The 22,127-nt window shown below is 36.2% G+C and overlaps 1 protein-coding gene across 5 annotated transcripts in view; it reads left to right on the plus strand.

Moving 5' to 3' along the window:
• Nucleotides 1-22,127, plus strand: part of RhoGEF64C (Rho guanine nucleotide exchange factor at 64C) — a 516,396-nt gene that overhangs the window by 226,108 nt on the left and 268,161 nt on the right. For all 5 annotated transcript variants that reach the window (XM_073979768.1, XM_073979763.1, XM_073979766.1 and 2 more), the window contains exon 3: nt 1,520-1,692. The gene's annotated coding sequence lies outside the window, so the exon portion shown is untranslated. The remainder of the gene's footprint in view (nt 1-1,519; nt 1,693-22,127) is intronic.

Here is a 22,127-nt window from a genome sequence, read left to right on the forward strand (position 1 = left end):
ATCACATCGAAATAGCTGAAATTTGGTACTTAGTCTACGTTGGTGGTATAAAACTTTCCCCCAGAAATTTGTCGGTATCGGTCCATGCCTTCAAATAGCCCCCATAGAACGGTACCTCCCGATTTTCGGTATTTTGAACGTTACGGCCTCAATATTCCACCGAAATGGCTGAAATTTGGTATTTAGTCTTCAATGTGATATAAAACTGTTCCCCAGAAATATGTCTGTACAGGTGCATGCTTTCATATTGCCCCATTTCTGACTAAAATTCGTCGGTATAGGTCCACGTTTCGATATAGCCCCCATAGAACGGTACCTCCCGATTTTCGTAATACTGAAGATTGTGACGTCAATATCCAACCGAAATGGCTGAAATTCTTTATTTCGTCTTCCAAGAGTTATAAAATATTTCAGAAGCGTATTATAAGTATAGGTGCACGTCTTCCTATATCCCCATAGAAGCGTACTTTTTGATTTTCGGTATGTTTTAAGTTTTAGCCACACTCTCTTACCGAAATATAGGAAATTTGGTTTTTAGTCTTCTTTGAGCATAAAAACTTTCCATCAGAAATTTGTCGGTTTAGATCGACGTTTTGAAATAGCCCCCATTGTTTTACCGAAATTGCTGAAATTTAGTATTAAGTCTTCTTCATACACGAAAGGGAACTAATTATTCCATTTTACGTCAATAAAACTTGTGGTGGAGGGTATAACAAGTTCGGCCCAGCCGAACTTAACGCCGTTCTTACTTGTTTTTCAATAACAACTATATTTCTAAAAAGCCTGATTCCGAATTTTCTCTTTATTGATGTCTGCCACCACTATGATTCCGCCCATTTTTTCATGCTCAGTGGTTGGGAAAGCCATGCGGATTTTTTTTAAGATCTTCTCCCATGGAATATTTTACGTTTGGAATTTTTTTTTTTAATAATTTCAAACAACAATACTTGAAAAAGAAATAGAACATCACTCCCAACACACAGGCAGGTAAACGTGCTAAATGGCAAACTGGGAGGGAACGAAAAAAGTTAAAAAAAAACTTTGTAGATCGTTGGTGGTTTGCGTTTATTTATCCGACACATTTTTCGTGACAATCACGAAAGCCGTAAGCATTAATTGTTGAATTTCGTGGTTATGAATTGTTTGTCATACCCCCTCCCCCCAATTCCAATAAATCTAGTCAGGAGCATAAGCGGATTGAGAAAAAAAAAAGAATGACATGAACATTTGTAAACCAGTTGGAGACCAAACAAAACTGGTAACTTAAAACGTATTGAAAAAAAAACAGCAAGAACCTGATAAATAATTAACAAATAGCAAAAAAAAAAAAATAACAACAAAGTTGTTTGCAGCATGTGACCGAATAGTAAAGCAAATAAAATCTTTTGACACCTTAATTTTTTGATGATGAATTCGATATCAAAACGATATATTTTGGGCTGTGAGTTTGTTATTATGTAGTGCCCTCAAATAAATTCATCAATTTTTTAAACAATTTTTATTTCTTTTTCCATTTCAGTTCTCAACGGCTTTGGTGTGATTTTTTTTGTGAACTTTTGTCCAAAACCGTTCAACAACTTTCATCGATAACCAAAGAAATCTATTTTAGGCCATTATCCACGCCACCAGACATTTGACAGTCAACCAAAAAAAAAAGCAAAACATAACAGCAAAAGAAAATACGAAAAAAAGGTGAGTGCTCTCTTTTGAAGATAAACACAATGTGAAAAAATAACAGAAAAAACTGTATCTCAAAGACTTTCAATTCACGTCAACACCCTGTTAAGCATCAGACCCAACCACTGCACACACAAACATTCGAACCCTTACATCTCACAAGAAATATCTGTTTTGAACTCTGACAGATTTTTTTCTTCAAATTTGTATGCGGGTTTATTGTAAAAAAAACATAACACAGCCTCAGTAAAAGCGTTTGAAGAAAAAAGTGAATGTTGGTGGGTGTAGCGCCGCTGTTCATGGTTAAAATTACATTCGCTTTGTTGTTTATATGGAGCTACAGCAACAACAACAATAATGAAAATTTAAATTCATTAAAATACCACAACAACAGCTTACAAACGATGCCAATGAAATTTATATCACTTAGCCTGCATTGAGGAGGAGATTGCCTTCCCAAAAAATAAAAGGCAAAAAATATGAAACGGTATCACGGTAACCATGGATAATGGACAACGAAATAACTTTAACAACAATGATGTCTGAAGTGGGAAAAAGGTAGTGAATGGTATTTTTCTTTTTCTCTCTAAAATTCCAAAATAAACTAGACAGACAGACAATTTTGTAATCTGAAATTGCAATTTAATGAAAAGCAAAAGTCGTCGTCTAATTGTCATTTAGTTGGTAATGAAAGTAAGATATTTCTTGTAAAGCCTTTTAAGATAAAATAGAAGAAGGTGCAATTAATATGGACTGCAACACCAACGCTGTCTGCAATGTAGTTCAAAGCTCTTTAAAGGTCACTTGGAGGGAATTAAAGTCTCATATAAAATTCATGATAATTCGATAAACGGTCATAATTTTTAGGGTGCTTCTTTGAACCCTTTCCAATGGAAAGGGTGCTTCTTTGAACCCTTTCCAATGGAAAGGGTGATTCTTTGAACCCTTTCCAATGGAAAGGGTGCTTCTTTGAATTCTTTCCAATGGAATGGGTGCTTCTTTGAATTCTTTCCAATGGAAAGGGTGCTTCGTAGAACGATTTCCCATGGAAAGGGTGTTTCTTTGAAACCTTTCCAATGGAAAGGGTGCTTCTTTGATCCCTTTCCAATGGAAAGGGTGCTTCTTTAAACCCTTTCCAATGGAAAGGGTGCTTCTTTGAACCCTTTCCAATGGAAAGGGTGATTCTTTGAACCCTTTCCAAAGGAAAGGGTGCTTCTTTGAACCCTTTCCAATGGAAAGGGGGCTTTTTTGAACCCTTTCCAATGGAAAGGGGGCTTTTTTGAACCCTTTCCAATGGAAAGGGGCTTTTTTGAACCCTTTCCAATGGAAAGGGGGCTTCTTTGAACCCTTTCCAATGGAAAGGGTGATTCTTTGAACCCTTTCCAATGGAAAGGGTGCTTCTTTGAATTCTTTCCAATGGAATGGGTGCTTCTTTGAATTCTTTCCAATGGAAAGGGTGCTTCGTAGAACGATTTCCCATGGAAAGGGTGTTTCTTTGAAACCTTTCCAATGGAAAGGGTGCTTCTTTGATCCCTTTCCAATGGAAAGGGTGCTTCTTTAAACCCTTTCCAATGGAAAGGGTGCTTCTTTGAACCCTTTCCAAAGGAAAGGGTGATTCTTTGAACCCTTTCCAATGGAAAGGGTGCTCCTTTGAACCCTTTCCAATGTAATGGGTGCTTCTTTGAACCCTTTCCATTGGAAAGGGTGCTTCTTTGAACCCTCTCCATTGGAAAGGGTGCTTCTTTGAACCCTTTCCATTGGAAAGGGTGCTTCTTTGAACCCTTTCCATTGGAAAGGGTGCTTCTTTGAACCCTTTCCATTGGAAAGGGTGCTTCTTTGAACCCTTTCCATTGGAAAGGGTGCTTCTTTGAACCCTTTCCGCAACTTCTTAGACCCCTTTCCTATGGAAAGTGAACTTCTTAGAGACCTTTCCAATGGAAAGGGTGCTTCTTAGAACCCTTTCCTATGGAAAGCGAACTTCTTAGACACCTTTCCAATGGAAAGGGTGCTTCTTAGAACCCTTTCCAATAGAAAGCGAAGTTCTTAGAGACCTTTCCAATGGAAAGGGTGCTTCTTAGAACCCTTTTCAATGGAAAGCGAACTTCTTAGAGACCTTTCCAATGGAAAGGTTGCTTCTTAGAACCCTTTTCAATGGAAAGCGAACTTCTTAGAGACCTTTCCAATGGAAAGGGTGCTTCTTAGAACCCTTTCCAATGGAAAGCGTGCTTCTTAGAAAAATACATTTCCTCTTCCACAGGAGAGCATCCTACTGCTTCCAACTTGACAACTTCAATTTATATTTTATTGAAAACTTTGTAAATGTTTTAATATTTACTTTGTGTACACACACCCATACACACGTGCACATATATGTCTGCGTCATACCATATAATCCACCGCAACTGCATTGTTTAATGATCTTTATAATTTAAATGGCTCACATATTTTAATACATACATACATATATTATTAAAAATTAAAATTCCAAATAACAATGTCATGTTTAATTGTTTGTTTTTTGGATGTACCCGGCCGATACGCTATATTATTAATGAAAAATATTCTCTCGCTTTGTGTGGACATTAAAACTGCCGCAGGATATTAAACCAAAAAAAACGTATGAACAAATTATTAATATAAATATCAACTTATTAAAGGTTGCTGCAGAACAAACAAAGAGAGTGTGGTACAGCAATAACAATATTAACAAATACTTTTATGCATTATTAAATCCATTATAGATAATATATGTATATATAATAAAGAGATAATGGGTTTGGGTTTTGGTGAAACGCGAGAAAAGTTATGTGCACGGTGAATGTTCATGAAATGAGAGTGGTACGTTGATGTCAATTATAGCACATACTTATTGGCACACAAGTCCCAGAAGAGACAAGGGAAACTTCTATCATATTAACGAGTACACCCTGTTTCATATTAGACCAATGATATGGTACCTACTTTTTGCTTATGAAATGTCGCCAACATTATACTGAGGGGTATTTTTGCCACCGTTGAAAATGTGGTCTTACCAGTCCTGGAAATCGAACCCGAACATTCAAGGTGCAAGGAGGGTGTGCATACCATTGCACTATGATGGTTCATCTGAAAATGTAAGCTGAGATATAAAAAATATAACAAAAATCAAAAAATTGTTTAAAATCACTCAGTTATGCAACTCTCTACAGCACACTCTCATTCTGTATAACTTTAAACAAGCCAACATGATGGTTATTTCTGATTTGAAAATCACTCCAATTTTAGTGATTATTTAATTTGATTAAATAACACCAATGGAGGATCAGCAGCAACAACAGTAACAGACCGAAATTTTATGTTACCGGAAAAGTGACATAAAATTAAAGTCATAGACACCATTTCATTCAGTTAGTCAACCAGTAACCAGTACACCATGCCAACAACAACAACATCCACTATTTGCCTAGCAGTATTTATTAACAGCACAATAAATTGATTCGACAAACTGGTTCGTCTACCGTTACCAACGTTTAAAATCTTTGCAAATTGACTGGAGACAACTAGTCGAGATGTTGGTTACAGTATCGTCTTGGGTGATTGTGTACAACCGCTTATAATTTTAATTCAGTGATATAGGTCGGCTCAAGGAAGGTCTGCATGATGAAAAGGTCCGGAATATGTATATAAAATATGCTACTCCTTTCTTAGCTCCTGATCTGAACAAAGTGTCGAAATTGAAAATATTGGCTTCAAAATTAACACTTAATTTTCTCCAGAACCATAGGACTGTGTAATACTTCTACTCCTTATTTGGAATTTCTACGGCGCATAGTGGTTCAGAAATCGATTTTCCTGACTAAAACCCCACTTTTTTTGTTGTCACCGATTTTTAATTTCTATATCGTATTCGATAGTAAACATATTGAAACTAAGGAAAGCAAATCATTAGATCAAAATATTGGAAGGTGTGGGCGTGGCGTGCTCCTAAAGACGAAAAATGTTACCCCATTTTAGAAAATACGCAAAAGAAAAATCTATTTAGGAAGGAAGGATTGTTTCCTGTAAGAGCTGTTTTAATAAATTACCGTAGCGTTTACACGAAGTGAGCTATTTTATTTTTCCTCAGATACTAAATTTTAGTGAAATTCCAAGTTTAGTGGACTAGAACTTTAAGAACTAAAGCTTGGAAAAATGTTCTGTTTTCACGGAATGATGCCCGAGAGTGTCCTCTTTCAGCCCATATACATATACTTTTGTACCCGTCCCGTTCCGTTACATGGGTAAAAATGTGTTACACAAATTGACATTTTTTAATATGAGTTTTTATAAGAGTTACAAGAGATTTATGAAACCCCAAAAAGTATTTTTTTATTTTGGAAAAAATTAAATATTTTGAAAAAAAAAAATTAAAAAAAGTTTTTTTTTCAAAAAAAAAGATTAAGAGATTTTTTTATGGTTTGTTTATTGGGGTTTGATCTTTTTTATACCCTCAGCATTTATGCAAAATGTGCCTCATCGAAATAATGGTTTTAGACCCCAAGTTTGTTTGGACGAAATGGGTTTCAGACAATTTGGAGTTGATGTAGCCATGTCCGTCCGTCTGTCTGGCTGGCTGAAGCGCACGATAACTCTCGAGCGGATCAATCAATACCGTCCAAAATTTCGTAATATTTTGTCTAAACTTAGTTTAAGTTCGCAGATGGGTTATATCGGTAGACTCCATCCGGTACCTCCCCCACAAAAGTTCGGAAATGTTCGGAAAATTTGTGACCACGATAATTTTGAATGGTACCTCCCACACAAAATTTCGGAAAAGTTCAGTTTAGGACCTGCTCTCGAATCGCTTTGATTTTTGTTGTACCAACTTGTATTCACTGCCCCCATACGACGGTATAAGTTTCATCAGGGGAAATCCATACTTCCTGAGAAAATAGCCTAAAAGGTACAAAAAAAACCCCAATGACACCGTGTGTAGTGGTTGGAGCGCAATATAACTCTCGAACGGATCTGCCGCTTTGGTCCAAAATGTGGCCTTCGTAATACTTTGTGCAAACTTAGTTTAAGTTCGAAGATAAGCCATGTCGGTCCACACCTTCAGGTACCTCCCCCACAAAAGTTCAAAGATTTTCGGAAAAATTGTGCGCACGATAACTCTTGAAGGGAGTTACCGATTTGGTCCAAACTTTACACATCCTAATATATCTACCAGATATAGATCAGGTTCGAATATGGACTATATTTATCCACACCTTCGGGCACCTCCCACACAAAATTTTTGATAAATTCACATTAAGACCTGCTCTCGAATCACTCTGATTGTTGATGAAGCAACTTGCATTCGCTGCCTCAATTACGACAGTAAAAGTTTTTTCAGGGGCAAGTCCTTCTTGAGAAAACAGCCCGAAAGTTGTAAAAAACCCCTATGGCTCATATACGTAGCAACCGATTTGGTCCAAACTTTGGATATCTAAATATTGTCGAAACTTAGTCTATGTTCAAATTTGGGCCCTATCTTTCCAATCCTTGTGGTACCAAAGTTCTGTTCGAGGATCCCTTTGACATTTTTATCAAAGGTATCTATCTATCGATATCACCGCAAACTTTTGGGCTTTAATCCTATTCATACTTTTGTCGGTTCATACGCCCAAAATTTTAAAAACCCCCCCTAAATACATCAGTTTCTTTTTTTTTTTGGAACATATGAAAAACTCAAAAATACTCATATTTTTTGATGCAAGATATGAAAAAAACTCAAATTTTTATCTTTGAATTGAATTCCTTCTCTTGAATTCCTCTGCAACCGCTTTTAATGTGGCTTTTAACGTGTCGGAAAGCTGAAAGTTTTATCTGTCGAACAAAAAAATTATGAAAATGAACTTCACCGGAGTTTCTCAGTCCCCACTTACCTATATTTACCTTTAGGCAGCAACTTTGACCATAGATGCCAAGGAAACCACTTCTGTGGGAGATTTGCGGGCGATCTGGGATAACTGTGCTGTAACTTTTATACAATTTCCAACATTCTGCAAATTTGTTTTAGGGGAACACCCTCATAGTCAGTTCCTTTTGTTGGTCCGCGGGGAGTAGACATTTGGTCATATCACATGTGATTTGCGTAGTTAAGAACAAAATAGCTGTTGTTGTAGCATAGAAACCTACGAAGAAGCATATGTTTGATGCTGGGTTCACAGCCGCTGGCCGAAACACTATGGTTTCGGGTGAAACCGGTACGAAAGAACCTGCTGTTGTGGGATTGAAGAACAAAATAGTATGATCTTACGGCTTCCCCAATCTGCCGATGGAAACACGCCCTTTATTTGAACTGACAAACAACCTCAGTGCTCAAATAACCTTTCCAAGTTCTCTACTCTGTATCTGCATCTTTCAAAATTAACAAATTTCCCCAATATCTCTACTCAATACTGTACTCGAAGCAAGGTTCTCAAGAAACAAGATATCCAATAGCAAACACTTACCTTTCAATTTCAGACGCAAGCGAATGGACCACATTGATCGTAGACTGAGAGAGAGAGCACTTTAGAAAAAAAAGTGGAATTATTACACAGTTTATATTTCAGCAATATTTCTTTGTCCGAAACTGCAGTTGTAACTGATTCTTGTTAGTTGGTCTTCAAATTCAACAACAACAACAACAACAGAAATAAATGTAACTGTCGTAGGTTTTATTCAAATGTCACTGCGTCGGCTATGTATAGTCAGTCTGTCCTCATAATATTTCGTATTTTGTGGCTAAAGCAATGCAATCGATATATTCAATAGCTTCAATGTGCTCAATGCCTGATTTGTGATGGTGTGAAGTGGCGGTGTTGGTGGTTATTATGACTGGCCGTATTGGCAGCAAGTGAAAGGAAGTTGACCTTTAAAAACAGTTTTTAGAGTGCATTTAAATAAATATCAATATTTTGGTTGAAATAAAAGTGAAACAAAATAAATAAAATGAAAAAAAATGAATACAGCATCACGCAAATTACCAGAATCGGTTGTTGTTGTTTTTGTAGCAAAATTTAAAATAAAAACACTTGGAGTTTAGTAGTCATTCGTTTGAATGTGTTAAAAGTAATGGAGGTTAAAATGTTATTTCCAGGGAAATAGTTTACCAATAAATACTTTATATACATACAATTTGTGGGTAGTTTTCATTATTTATACCCTCAGCCTTTAGGCTAAAGAGGGTATTTACACTTTGATACGACCAAAAATGTGCCTCATCGAAATAATGGTTTTAGACCCCAAGTATGTTTGTACGATATCCGTTTCAGACAATTTTGAGTAGATCTAGCAATGTCCGTCCGTCTGTCTGTCTGTCTGGCAGGCTGGTGCGCACGACAACTCTAGAACGGATCAATCGATTCGGTTCAAATTTTGGGTATCGAAATATTTTGTCCAAATTCGATTTAAGTTCGAAGATGGGCCATATAGGTCCACTCCTTCAGGTACCTCCCCCACAAATGTTCAAAAATTGTCGCAAAACTTGTGCGCACGATAACTCTTGTAGGGAACAACCCACACAAAATTTCGGAAAAGTTCAGTTTAGGACCTGGTCTCGAATCGCTTCGATTTTTGTTTACGCAAGTTGTATTCGCTGTCCTCTATACAACGCTGTAAGTTTCATTAGGCGCAAGTCCATACTTCCTGAGAAAATAGCCTGAAAGTTACAAAAAACCCTATGACACCGTGTGTAGTGGTTGGAGCGCAAGATAACTCTCGAACTGATCTGCCGATTCGGTCCAAAATTTGGCTTTCGTAATATTTTGTCCAAACTTAGTTCAAGTTCAAATATGGATTATATCGGTCCACTCCTTCCGGTACCTCCCCCACAAAAGTTCGAAAATGTTCGGAAAATTTGTGCGTACGATAAATCCTGATAAATCCTTCAAGTACCTACCCCACAAAAGTTCAAAAATATTCGGAAAAACTCTTGATGTGAGTGACCGATTTGGTCAATACTTTACACATTCTCATAATATCTACCAGATATAGATCAGGTTCGAATATGGACTATATTTGTCCACTCCATCCCATACCTCTCACACAAAATTTTGAATAAGTTAACTTTAAGACCTGCTATTGAATCACTTTGATTTTTGTTGAAGCAACTTACATTCACTGCCTCAATTACGATGGTAAAAGTTTTTTTAGGCGCAAGTGCATACTTCTTGAGCAAACAGCCCGAAGGGTGTAAAAACCCCCTATGGCACCCCCATGGTATATGTCGGTCCATTCCTTTAAGTACCTTTTCCACAAAATTTTTGAACTTTAATCCTAATCAACATTTTTGTCGGTTCATACGAGCAAAATTTTGAAACCCCCTAAATACATAGATTTTTTATGAAAAAAGTGTTTCAATTTGCACAGGCTGAGGGTATATCTCTACCGAACATCGGGAAGTACCGTGGGGGCTATATGAAGACGTGGACCTATACCGAGAAATTTCTGGGAGAACGTTTTATACCCCAATGAAGACTAATTTCAGCCATTTCGGTGTGATAATGAGGCTAAAACTTTCACAATACCGAAAATCGGGTGGTACCACGCTATGAGGGCTATGTAAAGGCGTGGACCTATACCGATAAATTTCATATAAAACGTTTAGTACCCCAAATGAAGAACAAATACAAAATTTCAGCTATTTCGGTGGAATATTGAGGCCACAACCTTCAAAATATCTGAAATAGGGAGATCCCGTTCTATGGGGGCTATATTAAGGCGTGAACCTGTACCGACAAATTTCATATGGAACGATTAATACCCCAAATGAAGACCAAATACCCAATTTTAGCCATTTCGGTGGAATATGGAGGTCACAACCTTGAAAATGCCGGAAATAGGGAGTTACCGTTCTATAGGGGCTATACTAAGGCGTGAACCTGTACCGACAAGTTTCTGGGGGAAAGTTCTATACCCCGAACGAAGACTATATACCAAATTTCAGGCATTTCGGTGGATTATTGTGGCCGTAACCTTCAAAATACCGAAAATCGGGAGGTTCAGACGGACGGACATGGTTATATCGGCTTAGAATTTTACCCTGATCAAGATACACATATATTTTTTAGGGTCTACGATAAATATTTCGATGTGTTACAAACGAAATGTCATATTTAATTATACCCTCCATAATATGGTTGTATAAAAATAGAACATATGGTATTATGTTTGCCTTATTAAGACGAAGGACCTTTTATAGTGATCTTTGAATTAATTCTCTTTCGAGTTGAGCTGTTATGACCTAAGAGGTACATTGAAAAATTAAGAATCCACCGAAGCCCCACACATTCTAACATTATGCTACGTTTCACGGGTGGTTAAATGCGATAATCAGGCTTATTAGAATACTATTTTAATGGGTGGACGAAGGCTAAGCTTGGAAATTAGCATTTTTACTTAAACCATTCAAAATTGTATAATCGAATTTATTTATTTATTGCCTGACAACCCTATTTTCCAATGTTTATTGCAAAAACCATAACAGTTTTTTTCCGCCTTTATTTGTATTTGTCCTTCTGTATAAGAAGATTTGATCATCAATGTTTGTCATCGGAAGCTTTGACAAGTTGATGGTGGCATAGAATGTCGAGAGCGGAGCGCCGGAGCGCTTTTTAAACAAATCGCGATTCAAGTTGACATTTTTAGGGGTTTTTTAGGTTTTCACGATTTTGCTTAGAAACCGCAAGTCGTATCGAAATGGCACTAAATAAATTGTTGTAGCTATGAAAATGCTCTGCAAGATCGGCCTTTGTGGTAATTTCGTAGGTTTTACCGTTATTGAGATATAGAAGTTCAAATTGGGCCAATGCTTTGACTGTATCGTTACCTTATAAAACAATGTCATACATGGTGCTCCTTAACTAACTTTAAGTGAAAACCGCTTACACCTGGAAAGTTGTTGCGGATTTTGAAACAGCAATGTTCATAGGTGAGAAAAATCTAAAAACAAGAAAAAATCGCTGGAGGGATTTTATAATAAATCGCGGTAAAAATTAACATTTTTAGGTTTATTTTAGGTTTTCGCGATTTTGCTTGAAACCGCAAGTCCTATCGAAATGGGGCTAAAGAAAATATTGTAGCTGTGAAAATTCTCTAGAGAATAGACCGTCATGATTTGTTCCTAGGTTTTACCATTTTGAGATATATAGATGTTCAGGTCACATTTTTATCTTTTTTGTTAGGTATTCACGATTTGCTTGAAAACGATAAGTCCTATGGAAATGGGACTAGAGATAATATTTTCTCTACAAGAATGGTTTTCGTAATTTTTTCCTACACTGTACCATTTTCGAGATATATAAGTATATTTTGGGAAATTGCAGTCATGACAATGTTTTATAAGGAGGCGATACTGCCAATGCATTGTCCCAATTTGAACTTCTATATCTCAAAAACGGCAAAACCTACGATATTATCATAAAGGTCAATCATAAAGGTCAATGTTGTATCTACAACATTTTCTTTTGTCCCATTTCTCTCCAAGCAAAATCGTGATAGCCTAAAAAACACTAAAAATTACAACTTTAATCGCGATTTATTTATAAAGCGATTCGGCGACTTTTTTGTTTTGTTTTTTTGATTTTTTCTCATCTATGAACATTGTAGTTTCAGAATCCGCAAAAACTTCCTCGGTGTAAGTGCCTTCCATTTAAAGTTGCTTCAAGAGCACCGTGAATTTGTTCAGGGCTGTCAAACAAATGCGTTGAAATTGGTTTATCTTGGTTTATCTTGCCACAATAACCGCGGTACAACCCAATTTAACTATTGAATGTTGTATTTATGAATTGTTACCGCTAAAATTTGGTGTCCGGTTTTAAAGTGACCATCAAATGGTTGCTGTTCAACACTCGTGACATAAAATGTTGTGTGTTTTGCTATTCGATTTGTCATTTGTGATTTGAAGTGGTTTCAAGTGTTAGTGTGTTTTTCGGTTTTATGATTCGTGTGATTTGTATCAATTTTTTATTGGTTTTGTTTTCTCTTTTTTTTTGTAATTAATTCTCAAAGTGTGTTGCTGTTGTTTTTGTTGCTGCTGTGACATAACACTGCGTAACGCATTTAATTGTCAAATTTGAACTTGACTCAGTGTAAATAAATTGTTGAATTCTCATCTCACTTTCATCAATGTGGGTTAAATTCATTGAGAACGAACGATGTGTGTGTGTGTGGTGATGTCCACTTTTGATTCGATTTTGTGATGACAACATTTTACTTGTTTTTTGTTTTTTGAGTTTGTTTGTCAGTTGTCATCGCTGTCATTACCTTGACTTACAAATCCGACAAGCTGTTTGACCAATCACAGATAAATCATCATTAGATGCCGACAAGTTTTTTAATTTGTGACTAGAAAGAAGCCTTTTAATTAGAAGAATAAGACAACAAAGATAATGTTAAACAAATAATTTAAGCTGATTTGGTTTGAGTAAATGACCATTATTGTCGATTTTTAAACTACATACTAGTTTTGAACGAGGTACACAGAATCTGTTGGCCATTATAAAAAAGTATGTTATTTTTCATTATGTGCTATAAAGTTATCTATATTCTTTCCTATTTCTTAAGCTGATCTTGTATTTCTACTTCAGTTTCTAGTTGATGTTAAATCACCTCCTCCCTTTTAAAAATTGTCTTATTTATTTGTTTTTAAATTATCATAAAATATACTTTGTGCCTTGCCACACATAATAATCATTTGCGACAAATCGTTAATCTTCTGCAATAGTCCCACTCTCCCACTTAATTGGCATGACAATATTTTTCCAGTTTTTTTTTCGTCTTACCAAACCCCCACACTATGAAAACCAACCAACAAAATATAACGATGCCAAGGAGCAGGAGGTGGCCACATAACCCACAACCAACTACCGCCGTCAATATATATGATAGCACAGATACACAGTGAGTTTTTCCAACTTTAAAGAAAAATCATGTGGCAGCACCGCACATTAACCCCCGGTGCCAACAGGGCAATTCCATGCTCAACATTATCTCATAAATAAGTTTAATTGTTGCATATTCGCCATGTCTCACTCAGTATCTCTTTTTTATCTACCATAAAATTCCAACTCATCTGTATATCCTACTTCGTCTGTCTGTCTGCCGGTTTTCTTCTTCAACGCTGTTGCTGTTGTCTGTCGTGTTTGGTTTAAAATTTTATTCTACTTCTCTGCTCATTTTGTTGGAATAAGAAATTATACACAGTTGTCATTGTAAAACTTTTACCATGGAGGGCGGCGGCAGCCCCTCATGGTAGTGGCAAGAGATGAAGATCTCAAGCTCTTTGGCTTTAGCTGCAGCTCATTCGTTAATGGTTCACTACTGATGCGATGCGGCCATTGTTAGTGAAGGAATTGGTCGGATGGTTGTTTAGTAATGGGAAAAAAGGCAGTCAGCTACAAAGGTCCGGGAGTTTGCTGCTGCCGCTGCTCCCGTTCTATGTTGAAGTTGTCAAGTGTTGAATTATTTCATGACATATAAATTTCACGCCGTTGTAATAAAAATGGTGCAAAAAAGACCGACCGACCGAACGACGACTGCTGCTATAAAGATGGTACTACAAAACAACTGCCATACAATGGCAAAAATAACAACAGCAACAACGGTGATAATAATGCAACAATGTTGCAGGGTAATTTACTGTGAGATTTTCAGTAAAAAGTAAAGTTGTAACAACGAACAGCGTACGAATGAAATGGGCGTTAGTTTCAAACATCATTAGAGTTGAACAAATTAATTTTTCTTAAATATATTTATTTTGTAAGCTGTTTAAGAAGTTTTGAAATGAAATTGTAATTTGCAATTTGTCTAATTTATTTTACGTGAATGTTTTCATTTCCTTAGGTATTTAAGTTGGGATAAGTAGAACATCTTTACATCGTAGTTGATTTAGACAATGTTGAATTGTTTTAGAGTAAATGTTTTGTTGAAAGGTTAAGTACGAGATCTCTTCTCATACCCAACAAAAATTTGGGTTAAATAACCCATTATAAATTAATCTAATCAAGCTACATTCTGCATAACTGTTGGCCAAAAAATATTGGGTTATTTCTTTAAAAGTATAAAGCTAAAATACCAAAAAATTTTAATGTACATGTACATTAAAGTTATGACTTTTTGAATTTTTTTCTCAAAAATGATTTCCTGTAGCAAAAATGAATGAACTTTTGCCTATTAATGCCTAATATAACGTTCATTCCATTTAATTATAAAAACACAAAACAATGATATTAACGTGGTCAGAAAAACGAGATCCAATTGCGCTCAATATTTTTTCTAGGTCATCAATAGGTTAAATGGAAGATATTGAAATAAATAGATATAGGATTGTCTGAGCAGGATTCGGGTAAAAGTGAAAAAATACCGCTTAAATAAGATTATATCGATTTCATGTCTTTAGGAAACCGTAAATAAAATCTTCCTAGCAACATGTTTGCAAAACATTCCGAAGCTGAAAAACGTCGTCTTCTGATACTTTTAGTGCGGTTCTTGAAATAAAGGACGAAAAGGTCATTGAAGGAAGCTAGGTAAAAGCTCGAAATGTTCTACGAAAAAAATCCTCCTTTGCATAATTTGAATTTCAAATAAAATAATTCGAATTACAAATGGAATCATTTGAATTACACACGGAATAATTCGAATTATGAATTATTCCACTTGTAACTATCCCGTTTGTAATTCGCATTATTTTTTTTGAAATTCGAATTTCAAATAAAACATTTCGAATAACAAATGGAATTATTCGATTTACAAATGGAATAATTCGAATTTCAAATTGAATAATTCGAATAACAAATTGAATAATTCGAATTACAAGTAAAATAATTTGTATTACAAATGGAATTCTCGAATTGCAATTGAAGTCTCTTCAGAATTTTGTGGCCCTTTTTATACCCTCCACCATATGGAGGGTATAATTAAATTTGTCATTCCGTTTGTAACACATCGAAATATTCGTCGGAGACCCTATAAAGTATATATATTATTGATCAGCATAAAATTCTATGTCGATTTGACAATGTCCGTCTGTCCGTCCGTCCGTCCGTCTGTCTGTCTGTTGAAATCAAGATACAGCTCGGAATTTTAAAATTTGGTACAGAAGTTTTTATTACTTACAGGATGGTTGGTATTGAAAATTTGATATATCGGTCCACGTTTTGATATAGCCCCCATAGAACGGTAACTCCCGATTTTCGGTATTTTGAAAGTTTTAGCTTCATTATCCTACCAAAATGGCTGAAATTTGGTACGTAGTCTTCTTTAGGGGTATAAAACTTTCCTTCAGAATTTTGTCGGTATAGGTCCTCACCTTCATATAGCTCCCACAGAACGGTACCTCCCGATTTTCGGTATTTTGAAGGTTTTAGCTTGATTATCCTACCTAAATGGCTGAAATTTGATACGTAGACTTCTTTAGGGTTATAACACTTTCCCCCAGAATTTTGTCGGTATCGGTCCACACCTTCATATAGCTCCCATAGAGCGGTACCTCCCGATTTTCGGTATTTTTAAGGTTTTAACTTCATTATCCTACCAAAATGGCTGAAATTTGGTACGTAGTCTTCTTTAGGGGTATACAACTTTCCCCTAGAATTTTGTCAGTATCAGTTCACACCTTCATATAGCTCCCAGAACGGTACCTCCCGATTTTCGGTATTTTGAAGGTTTTAGCTTTATTATCACACCGAAATGGCTGAAATTCGGTACTTAGTCAACGTTTGTGGTATAAAACTTTCCCACAGAATTTTGTCGGTATCGGTCCACACCTTCATATAGCCCCCTTAGAACGGTACCTCCCGATTTTCGGTATTTTGAAGGTTTTAGCTTCATTATCCTACCAAAATGGCTAAAATTTGGTACTTAGTCTACGTTGGTGGTATAAAACTTTCCCCAAGAACTTTGTCGGTATCAGTCCATGCCTTCATATAGCCCCCATGGAAAGGTACTTCCCGATTTTTCGTATTTTGACGTTGAGTCTTCAATATTCCGCCAAAATGGCTGAAATTTGGTATTCAGTCTTCAATGTGATATAAAACTGTTCGCCAGAAATATGTCTGTACAGGTCCACGCTTTCATATTGCCCCATTTCTGACTAAAATTCGTCAGTATAGGTCCACGTCTCGATATAGCCCCCATAGAACGGTACCTCCCGATTTTAGTAATACTGAAGATTGTGACGTCAATATCCAACCGAACCGTTATTTCGTCTTCCAAGAGTTATAAAATATTCCAGAAGAGTATTATCAGTATAGGTCCACGTCTTCCTATATCCCCATAGAAGCCTACTTCTTGATTTTCGGTATTTTTTTTAGCCACATTCTCTTACCGAAATATAGGAAATTTGGTATTTGATCTTCTTTGATCTATACCGTCAGAAATTTGTCGGTATAGATCGACGTTTTAAAATAGCCCCCATAGAATGGTGCCTCACATTGTTTTACCCAAATAGCTGAAATTTAGCATTAAGTCTTCTTCATACACGAAAGGAAACTAATTATTCCATTTTAATTCAATACAACTTGTGGTGGAGGGTATAACAAGTTCGGCCCAGCCGAACTTAACGCCGTTCTTACTTGTTTAACATTTGAACTTGCCGACAAATATGTGGATTAGGAATTAATTAACTAGACACAAATGTTGGACTTTAGTGACATTTTATTGAGGGAGGAGTACCGGAAGTTGGGTGTTGCGCCATGAAACTAAGTTTGGACAAATTATGACGAAGACCAAATGTTGAACCAAATCGGTTGAACAGTTCGAAAGTTATCGTGGCATAGGGTTTTTTACACCTTTCGGGCTGTTTCCCCAAGAATTATGAACTTGCCCCTGAAATAACTTTTACCGTCGTAATGGAGGCAGCGAATGCAAATCGCTTCAACAAAAATCAAAGTGATTCGAGAGCAGGTCTTAAAGTGAACTTATCCGAAATTATGTGTGGGAGGTACCAGAAGGAGTAGACAAATATAGACCTTGCTTTTTTCATTCAACAAGTTTATTTTTGGAAGCGTGCTGCCTCCTTTAGTCGTATATTTTACGCATAAGCCATTCCCATACATTTTAGAGAATATTTACCACTGTAGAATATGACGGACCCTCTAGGATATCCGCATTTCTTTCCAAAATTTTAAGTTTTAATGACTCGAAGTGTACAAAAGTTTATAAATTCGTGATGAAATTTCCACTCGGGATATCCGAAAATGCTTCTCACTATTGGAAATGTCTGTTTTAGAACTTCTTTGTAAATTTTCGTGCGCATTTAAGGTGAAAAAATGGGCGCCAAAGTCCTTCATAATTAGTAAGGACTATCATCATTAAGTAAGCAATTGCATAACTGTATAATTATTTTTTTTTGCGTCTATTGACTGGAAGACCATCTTCTAAATTGTTTTTGTAGCAATGAATGTGCTTTGATGGTGCTGGAACGCATTACTAATTATTAAGGACATGGGCGTCAATCTACTTCACCCTAAATGCGCACGACAAACTATAAAGGAGTTCTAAAACAGGCATTTCCAATAGTGAGAAGCATTTTCGGATATCCCGAGTGGAAATTTCATCACGATTTTATAAACTTTTGTACACTTCGAGTCATCAAAAATTTAAATTTTAAAAAGAAATGCGGATACCCTTGTGTGGCCGCTATATTCTACAGTGGTAAATGTTCTCTAAAATGTATGGGAACGGCTTATGCGTAAAATATACGACAAAAAGGAGAATATTACTGAATTTTACTGAAATATTACTAATCTTCCATAACAAGACACTAGGTCTTCTCTAAGAAGCTTTGAATGTTCTAAAATTAGACATCCAGATATTCTATAAGAAGAACTTTTATGTGAAGACCCCAAATCTTCTGAAAATAGACCTCCAGATATTCTATAAAAAAACTTAGTGTCTTCTTTATGTACACATCCTGGTCTTCAATTAGAAGACCTTATGGTTTGAGCTCCTGCTTTTCTATAAAAAGATCCCCCAGCTCTTCTATGAGAAGGCCACCTGCCTTCTATGAGAGGACCATCTGCTCTTCTATGAGAAAACGTCCTGCTTTTCTATAAGAACACATCCTGCCCTCATATGAAAAGACGTATTGCTCTTCTCTGAGAAGACCTCCTGCCCTTCTATATGCAAACGTACTGCTCCTCTATGAGACGACATTCTGCTCTTCTATAAGAAGACCTCCTTCCCTTCTACATGCAAACGTCCTGCTCTTCTATGTGACGACCTCCTGCTCTTATATGAGAAAACATCCTGCCCTTCTATGCGAAGACGTCCTGTCCTTCTATGAGAGGACCTTCTGCTCTTCAAGGCGGGGACCTCCTGCTCTTCTAGAAGAAGACCTCCAGCCCTTCTATATGCAAACGTCCTGCTCTTCTATAAGAAGACATCTTACACTTCTATGAGAAGACGTCCTGCCGTTCTATGAGAGGACCTCCTGCTCTTCTATAAGAAGACCTTCTATCCTTCTATATGCAAACGTCCTGCTCTTCTATGAGAAGACGTATTGCTCTTCCATAAGCAGACCTCCTGCTCTTGTATAAGAAGACCCCTTCTCTTCTATAAGAAGACCTCCTGCCCTTCTACATGCAAACATCCTACTCTTCTATGAGAATACGTCCTGCTCTTCTGTGTGACGACCTCCTGCTCTTATATAAGAAGACATCCTACCCTTCTATGAGAAGACGTTCTGCCCTTCTATGAAAGGACCTTCTGCTCTTCAAGGAGAGAACCTCCTGCTCTTCTATAAGAAGACCTCCCGCCCTTCTATATGCAAACGTCATGCTCTTCTATGAGAATACCTCCTGCTCTTGTATAAGAAGACCTCCTGCTCTTCTATGAGAAGACGTCCTGCCCTTCTATGAGTGGACCGTCTACTCTTCAAGGAGAGGACCTCCTGCTCTTCTATAAGAAGACCTCCTGCCCTTCTATATGCAAACGCCCTGCTCCTCTATGAGAAGACGTCCTGACCTTCTATGAGACGACCTTTTGCTCTTCAAAGAGAAAACATCCTGCCCTTCTATGACAGAACCGTCTGCTCTTCTATGAAAAGACGTCCTGCTCTTCTATAAGAAGACCTCTTCCTATATAAGGACTCCTGGTCTTCTACAAGATAAAACTGAATTAAAAACTTGAATATTTTAGTTTTGTTTTTTCTTTAAACACATTCTATGCCATATGGCATAGTGTCCAAAAACCACTTTCCCAAACAAAATGTTAAAAAATTAGTTTTGATTATTCACACAGTGGGATTAAGAATATATAAAATTGGATAAATATATATTTTTCACATCAAAAACAAAAAAGAAGCACCGAAAGGGTTAAAATACCTGAAATCGGGTGGTACCGCTATACGGAGGCTATTCCAAAACCTTGACCTATGTCCAACATTTTTGGTGAGGAAATTTCTGTACCACTGGGAACCCCAAATACGAAATTACAGCCAATGAAGATAGATTCCTCAAAATACTTTAAATCGAGTGGTACCGCTGAGGCTATAAGAAAAATGGACCCATATTGGTTTTGGTTTCATACGCATGTATTGTCAACCAAATCAGAAAAGTGTGCAAAGTTTTAGTTCGATTGGATTGGTCAACTGCAACTGTGTGGAAAATGAGTTACTAGATTTGAACTAGTTTCCAAGAAATAGCTATTTCTTTCTCCAGAAATTTCCAAAAATGTAAAGGCCTGTTCATGTATGTCGATAAGAAAATGAATATGCAAGAAAAACTACCAAATTTGAGTGTGTTTTTCAAATTTGTTTTTTTTTTTTTTTTTTCTTTTGTCTTAAAGTCCCAATTTACATTAGGCGAGTTTACTTGCGGCAATTGTCAGTTTGTAGGTGAGAGAGGGGGCTGAGAGGCAAAGGGTTACCATATGCCTCACCTCTCTCTCCATCAAACTGACAATTGCCGCAAGTAAACTCGCCTAATGTAAATTGGGACAAAGCAAAAGCAAAGGCAATAATGTTTCCAAAACTAAAGTTTGGGTGTGTTTCATACGCACACATTTTCGTTTCGAAATACATAAACAGGGGTAATATTAATTAATATTAATAAAATAAAATAAAATAAAATAAAATAAAAAAAAATAAAAAAATAAAAAAATATTTATATTTCACTAAAAATGTTCTTAAAATTAACAAAAAGGAGAACAACTAATTATTTGCACTGTCAACTAAATAATTGCAAAATTCAAAACTTTTCAGTCTTACACTGTCTTTTTCGAAAATTTGGTCCATCGGAATTTAATAAATAAATTTCGAAATGTCCTATTCCAATGGTGATTTTTTTCATACTTCTTTAATTCATTTTATTCAGTCCCTCCTGTTAGTGGGCAACCTATTCCCGACTGTTTTCTTTAGGTGAAACCATAAAATGTCGATAGGGTTAATACCTAGACTTCGGACTGGGGTATCGATGACTTTGGTACAGTTGTATAACAACCTACATAAATAAGACTTATGCTTATTGGTTGTTGTCTTGGTTGTAGTTATATTTCAATTTATTTGTTTGTTGGTTAAATCATCTTATAAAACATCTAAATAAAACTCCTCTATCTTTGTTTCCTCCAAATTCTGGATGTAACCAACGACACAGCTTGATATACAACCTCATACCAAAACTGAATCTTTTCCGAACTTTAGGACATGCATTAAATGTTTGTTTTCCATGGTTTTCGACATACTTAGTGATGCCCATCGTGACAGTACAACATAATTTTAGTCTCATCAGTAAATATAACGTCATCTAAAATTGGCCCGAAAATTTGTCTGTAGGAAGTCTGGATAGTTTCTATATATTGTGCTGGGAGGACAATGATGTTTACGTAGTCACTCGTAATGAATGCTTGATGTTATGTAGACCCTTGATAGAACTTCTTGTAGTAATTCCTAATTTAAAATCTAAATTTTTAAACAGTAATTTTTTTGCAATAATTTAGTTGACTAACTGTATATACTTCGCTAATTTAATATTTGTCTCTGGATATATCTGCCTCTCTTAACTCTCTTAAATTTCAGGTATAAAAAATAATTATCATTCCTTTCTTAAAAATCCACTCTACGATTCAAATAAATTCAATCAACTGTTTATTAAAATTAGACACACGAAATGTGATTTCCAGACCAAAACACATTTCAACTTTTGACATTTAACCTACCAAAAAATAAAAGCGAAGCTCGAATCCTGACATATTTGATGTATCATGGGATATCGCTTGACGTTGTTGTTGTTGGTGTTGCAATTTATGAATGTGCCATTTACGAAAATTAGTCGTGGCTAAATAAAATCACTTTTCGTTAACATAACCATGGTTAACGCCTAGAAGTGTAGGTATGTCGACGATTTGGCAGGCATACGTGTTCTGCCATATGAAAAGGTCATTAATAATTTACCAGAATAAATGGTTGTGAGTGGTTGTTTTAAATGGCAGTTGAACAGAGGGTTCAGGATTTAAGTGATTTGATGGAA

The sequence above is a fragment of the Musca autumnalis genome, unplaced genomic scaffold, assembly GCF_047663935.1.
Source record: "Musca autumnalis isolate F117 unplaced genomic scaffold, ASM4766393v1 scaffold_4, whole genome shotgun sequence".
Taxonomy (NCBI): domain Eukaryota; kingdom Metazoa; phylum Arthropoda; class Insecta; order Diptera; family Muscidae; genus Musca; species Musca autumnalis.